This window comes from Poecilia reticulata, linkage group LG14 (genome assembly GCF_000633615.1).
Source record: "Poecilia reticulata strain Guanapo linkage group LG14, Guppy_female_1.0+MT, whole genome shotgun sequence".
Taxonomy (NCBI): domain Eukaryota; kingdom Metazoa; phylum Chordata; class Actinopteri; order Cyprinodontiformes; family Poeciliidae; genus Poecilia; species Poecilia reticulata.
In genome coordinates, this window is record NC_024344.1 from 1,584,341 (window position 1) to 1,590,378 (window position 6,038).

General features: G+C 34.7%; 1 long non-coding RNA gene across 1 annotated transcript in view; it reads left to right on the forward strand.

The window, feature by feature from the left end:
- The first annotated feature begins 2,049 nt into the window (after positions 1 to 2,049).
- Positions 2,050 to 6,038, forward strand: part of LOC103475352 (uncharacterized) — a 73,323-nt gene continuing 69,334 nt past the window's right edge. The window contains exons 1-2 of the long non-coding RNA XR_535322.1: positions 2,050 to 2,171; positions 2,401 to 2,560. This is a non-coding gene — a long non-coding RNA (uncharacterized LOC103475352). The remainder of the gene's footprint in view (positions 2,172 to 2,400; positions 2,561 to 6,038) is intronic.

Genomic DNA, 6,038 nt, shown 5'->3' on the forward strand with positions numbered 1-6,038 from the left:
AAATGGTTGTTGGACTAAACTGACAGACTGTTCAAGAAGATCATTAGAAGGTTAAATTCATGAAGAAGATCAAGAATTTCACCTAATTCATATAAACACTAATTTTGTCATTATAAAAAAGTTGAAAACCAAAGTTATGCAGAATTTGGGCATATTAAATACAGATTACATATGCATACCACACCCATAGTTCTTTATTTTCAATGTAAAGATTAAAAATGTGTAATTTTCATGCAGTTTACATGTACATATTGTCAAAATTAAAGAAGGAAAGGTGGATCCCACCWGTTTTTTTCTTAATAATTAGAATAATCCATAATTTCTAAACTGGAAGCATTTTTTCTTAACTCTTTTTAAAACTTGATTAGAGATTAAGTTAAGCAAAAATAAATGAAAGCTTTTCATCAGCTGATGGTCCAAGAACTTTTTATRGAAAACCTTTTCAATCAACATGTCTTTAAAAATTCCTAGATTGAACATTTTTCAAGCAAATGTTTGATTAAATAATTTTCTCTTCTTAAAAAACAAGACCCTTTAGTAAAATTTGTTTAGGACTGTTTTTGATTGGGAATTACTTTTTTTAATGAAAAGAGCCCTTTGTACAACTTAGCAAATTTTTTATACAATGAATAAAGACTGCTTGCTGTACAGCCATCTATAGACATATATACCACACTAAGTATATGTTAACATTTCTGTTTTAAGTCCAGACATCTAAAAAAAAAAATCTTTTTAGCTTCATATAGTTGCTACTTTTACTACCTGTGAAATACATGGATCCTAATATAGAGAAGTGTTCAAAACATGGTACATATGGCCACCAACAGCAAAGTGGAACAAAAGTGGGAATAGTTGTGCATGTCTACAGGTTTTTTACTGACCTTCATGCAAATAAATTAATGTGCGGATTACACACTTTCTGCTTTTGGGCGCATCATAGAGAGCTTTGGTGTATTTTGACATTAATATTTTTTCCATAAGTTTTTCATCAACTGTAAAAAAAAWTTTTTGTTAAGATACATACATTCTGTTAACTTTGAGAATCTTGTTTTGGTTTTGATGAGTAAAAAGATCAAAATTTATAAAAAAATATTACTAATCTGTTCTTTACTATTTTTTAAAATTCCGTACCATTTAAAAATGTATCAGATGTAAAAATAGTTCATATTTGTTGTTTAAGAAAATCTATTTTAAGCAGACTAGAACAGGACTTTGTCGTTTTTACTATGTTGCTTGAATGTCACATAGGTTTGTGTACACCAGTGGTCCCCAAACTTTTTCCTGTGAGGGCCACATCACTTTTCCCTTCTCCGGTGGGGGGCCGGAGTCAGTTTGTAACAGAAAATGTGTTACACGTTTATCACCTGCGCTGCCGGAAATTGTTGGGGGGGTTGAAGGTTGAAACTGTTCAGGGGGGGGGGGATGCGCGTTTCTCGATTGATTTTTACCCAGAAAGCACATGGGCAAAAACCGTTAGTGAAACGGTCACTGGGACTGACTAGTATATATATATATTCCATTGAGGGAAAGTAACTTTAACATATGAATTCCTCATAATATGAATTCCTCATATGTTAACATAAATGCTCGTTTTGAAGTACAAGCTGCTACTTACAGGCATTGCTTCGAAGAACTCGACCTGGAATGCGGCGTTCATAACAAACACTGCTGTGCAAACAACTGTGCTAATTAAATAACGTAAAAGTCAAGCAGTTCCCTAAAAGTCCAACAGATTGGCAGTAATGCGCCATGCAAAACAAAACACCCTCAGCTTACAGTACTCTAAAGAGCCCCCTGGTGGTTGAAGAAAAATCCACATATAAACCGGAAAATACAATATATGAAAAAAGAWTCTGAATGCTCTCTGGTATTGTTCAGGGGTCCGGACCAAATGTGGAGGGCCCGCGGGCCGTAGTTTGGGGACAGGTTCAAAACCTACTTTTGATTTGTGCAAAGTGTCAATCTCGTTCAGTTTTGTTTGACGCGTTTTATTTTGCCCAATCAGATGGGAGTGGGCGGGATTAACGGTACCCTSTGTGAAAGGTAGGTAGGCGTTCAAGCCGCAGCGCGAACAACAGAGCAGATGTGTGGAGAAAACAAAGTAAAGCTATACATTACAACAGTTAATGGAGAATTACTGTCTGTAAAGGACTTTAGGAAGCATATGAAAGGTAAATGCCTTTGTCTATCTAGAAGAAAACCATGTTATGTACATCTAGATTTTAGCTAGCAGCTAGATTTTAGCTAGCAGCTAGCGCGATGTAGCAGCCATTACAGTGACGTATTGCTGTCCTTTCAGCAGCTTATTTTGTATGTTAAAAGRMWAAMATTAGAGAGGMTTGTTAAATGGCTHAATATGAGGAAAATGTGAGTCATACTAAGACCTGTTAATGTGTACAGTGGGCCATGATCTTCCCTTTGGGCCGGCTGGACCAACAGAAGTTTCCCATTCGACCGTTTGGGTTCCCATTTGTGAGGTCACCTCCCTACTTGCTCAGCGCCATTTTAAAGGAATTTCCACATCTACCCTCCCGTTCCAAACTCGAACTCTGAAGGACTTGTGAGTACAAAACCAAACCAATGAATGTGTGTGTGTGTGTTTATTTTATTTGTTCTGCAAGGAAGCAAGCTGTTTGTTTTTAGCTTCAATGCACCAAGTATTGATTCAGGCCTGAAATGGTTTATTGAGTKGTTCAATGTTTTATTTGAAGTTTTAAMTGAAATATTGAYGATTGGTATGGAGTGAAATTGTGGTTCAAATCACCATAACTGAAAGGACAGCACTATGAAAATCTTTTTTTTTTYCMWWWKKKRWKSMAAWTWAWTKSMWTTKSMWTTTTTYCCCCMWWMCYYAWAGTGTTGTTTAAACTTAAATTCTGCATCAGGGTCTTGTTTCAAATTAGCTCAAGTGTTTTGTTTTCCAAGTGTATTTGACATACATTTATCTAAGCTAAATTCTTAGTGGCTTAAACAAAGTATCTATTCAGAAGATTGAGAGAAAAGTATTAATGCAATATAAATATCAAGTTGCATCTCCTGTAAACTGGTAGAACAATGATCTGTAAAATGATGTTTCCAGTGTACTACATTCTAAYCTAACSTCTTGATTAATTCTTGTATTCCCTAACAATGAATCAAGAAGGTAAATTAAGTAAATTTGTTTCACAAGCTACRATTTTGTTTTGTACAAAATTTTCACTTTGTCCTCTTCTCCTACTACTTATACTGCAACACTACCAAGGTCAATATGTTTTTAATTCCCCTTTCATTTTACCAGCATTATATTGAAACTAGGAGGAATAATATGTCAAAGCTAATGTTGGGATAAGAACAATCATTAAATTCAAATAGCTGTCAAATCAAAGGCTAGATTGTAGGTAGTAAGGAAAGGTCATTAGTTTAAGAAGGATTTTTATATTTAACTTTTTACTCCACCTTAAAAAAAAAACACACAGTCCTTTGGCGCTAGGTGGCCTTTTGAAGTTGGCTCAGGAAGGCAGCTTTGATTGATGAGACTTCTCTAGATGCTAATGTGAGTTTAATCAGATTTGGTTCGCTTTGCTTCCTGATATTTTTCTTCCACTGTACCCTCAGCACCCACATTATCAAACAGCATAACTTTCACTTTGATACAAACGACCCATGTGGGAAAAAACAAAGGCGTTAAAGGTGATGCATTATTGTTTAAGCAATTTTTTTTTCTGTACCTCACAGGCAGCTTTTGCACCTGATATCTGAATTATGAAAATGGCAGATATTAACAAGCCTTACCCTGCTTTGAAAATATTATGTCAAGCATAACTGTGTTTAATTGAATAACATTAGTGCAGGGATTTGCCTATTTGCTTTTTGCTTTGATGTGAAATGCCGTGTAAACAGAAAAAGTCAAAGTATGCCAAAAAAATAAAAAATGCTACTTTTTTATCATAAACTACTACTGCAGTTATTTACCTACTTAGAAAAACACATCTGAGTTATGGTAAAATATAGCTTTAGTAGTCATGGAAATAAAGTAAATAGGAGGCAGCTGAATGCAGAAAAGTTTGATGAAAATTGAACGAGCCAGCTGTTACAGCGTGTTTTGTCATGCACAATGAATAAGCTTTAATCTAGANAGGAATAATATGTCAAAGCTAATGTTGGGATAAGAACAATCATTAAATTCAAATAGCTGTCAAATCAAAGGCTAGATTGTAGGTAGTAAGGAAAGGTCATTAGTTTAAGAAGGATTTTTATATTTAACTTTTTACTCCACCTTAAAAAAAAAACACACAGTCCTTTGGCGCTAGGTGGCCTTTTGAAGTTGGCTCAGGAAGGCAGCTTTGATTGATGAGACTTCTCTAGATGCTAATGTGAGTTTAATCAGATTTGGTTCGATTTGCTTCCTGGTATTTTTCTTTTATTTTGTACCCTCGGCACCCACATTATCAAACAGCATAACTTTCACTTTGATACAAACGACCCATGTGGGAAAAAACAAAGGCGTTAAAGGTGATGCATTATTGTTTAAGCAATTTTTTTTTCTGTACCTCACAGGCAGCTTTTGCACCTGATATCTGAATTATGAAAATGGCAGATATTAACAAGCCTTACCCTGCTTTGAAAATATTATGTCAAGCATAACTGTGTTTAATTGAATAACATTAGTGCAGGGATTTGCCTATTTGCTTTTTGCTTTGATGTGAAATGCCGTGTAAACAGAAAAAGTCAAAGTATGCCAAAAAAATAAAAAATGCTACTTTTTTATCATAAACTACTACTGCAGTTATTTACCTACTTAGAAAAACACATCTGAGTTATGGTAAAATATAGCTTTAGTAGKCATGGAAATAAAGTAAATAGGAGGCAGCTGAATGCAGAAAAGTTTGATGAAAATTGAACGAGCCAGCTGTTACAGCGTGTTTTGTCATGCACAATGAATAAGCTTTAATCTAGARCTCATATTTGTGTTGCCTGAAACAAGCAAAATGAATAATACAGCCCATATTAYGAGAGAGTGAAAATTATGAATACCAAAATGCACTGAAGGGTTGATTGAGCACATTTGCTCATCTGCTAAACTGTTTMAACTCATCCAAAACCTCATACACCTGGAAGTTGGCAATACTTATTTTTATTGCTTGTGTTTTGTGATCCTTTTCTTATTTTYTTCCACATTTTCTAATAAGATTAGGCATGGGCCCATAGGAAATTATGACGAGGTGATAACCTTAAGTAAAAATATTACGTTATCAAGGTGTTATTACAGATGTGTGGTATTTTGCATTTTACCACACATCTGCTAATTCATGTTGCAAAGCATACTACATGAATTAGCATGCTTTGATGTCGAGACAATTTACTTAAGTTTGCTGAATTGYGAACTGATCTTCACCCTTTGTCATGAGCTGTTGCAATGCCACTGCTATAAAGGAACAATTAGGATCGACGTGTAACTTTAACCATAMGTTCTATAGTGTGTAATTGTCTTAGGAAGCTGTTCTTAGATCACGTGATGCTGTGTGATGCTGAAATTTCATTCCACTGTAGTGTGTGTGTTCATACTTAGGATTTTTGGCATGCAGAATAATTAACCTATACTGATGAGGTTTACATCTAGTAGAATAACTGTTTCTACTGCTTTAATAGCCAAGATAAATCAAATTATAATGTGCAACAACAGTCTTTTTGAGACTGACTTTTTTATACTTTGAAACCAGTAACCTGTGTGTCTAAATGAGATTAGCATTTATCACTTTAGATCTAGGAATAACGTTCTATATGCATTAGAGATGTGCCGATCAGGTTTTTTCCTGCCGATGCCGATTCCGATCACCCATGAGGGCCGATCACAGATACCGATCACATAATTATTTTTTTAATCAAAAGCACTACCGGTTACATTATGTGGAAAAAGGAACCATTAATTCACCTTAATTTAGACAAAAATTTGTTTTTAATAACTTTTTCCAAGAAAAAAACAGACATTGTGCAAATTGTACTGCTATCGGTAATACTATCTTTAACAGACTGATAACATATGGAGGGTCTGAAGAGGA